This window comes from Octopus bimaculoides, chromosome 6 (genome assembly GCF_001194135.2).
Source record: "Octopus bimaculoides isolate UCB-OBI-ISO-001 chromosome 6, ASM119413v2, whole genome shotgun sequence".
Classification (NCBI taxonomy): domain Eukaryota; kingdom Metazoa; phylum Mollusca; class Cephalopoda; order Octopoda; family Octopodidae; genus Octopus; species Octopus bimaculoides.
Window position 1 is genome coordinate 106,654,170 of NC_068986.1, and position 929 is coordinate 106,655,098.

Sequence of the window (929 nt, forward strand, 5' to 3'; positions counted from 1 at the left end):
TATATATATATATATTAAGTGTATGATTAATTTATGGAGTGAAGTTCTACAAATCCAATAATATTTGTCAAAAGATAGCAGATATGATGTTAAAGAGTTGTAGGAAGTTTATTCATGCATACAATCGTTTCATACATAGATACAAATTCATTTTATAATTTTCAAATATCAAAGTACTCATCAGTGCAGAGAAAAAACAATAGGAACCTAAAAGAAAAACAGAGAAGTTGATATATGAGTTTCATGTTCATTTGTTCCGATCTATGTGTGATAGTGACGGGAGTCATGTGAATTATTAAGCCACAACTAACCGATGATTGGTATTGGAGGATATAAGTATAAAGATATCGACAACTTTCTCTCTATAGATTAGTATAGATTTGCAAATTAAGCCTCTATATATGCAGGGCGCTCTGAATGAACATCATAAGTTGTAGCTTATATATAATTCAGTGAACGTAAGAGAAATTTTTTTCCACAGTAACTGCAGTGTATTTGCCTTTTTAGCCGTTTAAATATGTGACAAGGGTATACCAACTAACCTATAATTCTACTCATACCTAAACAATGGTTTGCGCCAACGCTTCGTTATTTACCTTCATCGAGGGATCTACTAGCGCAAATCAGATTATGTGAAGACTGAATTATATATAAAGCTACGGCGTTATTAAGTTCGTTTAGATTTTCCTCTCTTAGCTACATATCATTGACAAGTGTAAAAAACCTCGAAACACTGAGATCCCTAACAGATGACGACACTGAACTAATTGGCTGTTTTCACACCTTTCTAACGTTTTTCTCGACGGTAACTACAATGTATTTGTCTTTTAGAAACTGAAATACGTGCCAAAACATATTTCAACTAACCTAAATTCTGCTCATAACAGCACTGCTTTGCGCCGATGCTTCGTTTTATATATATATATATA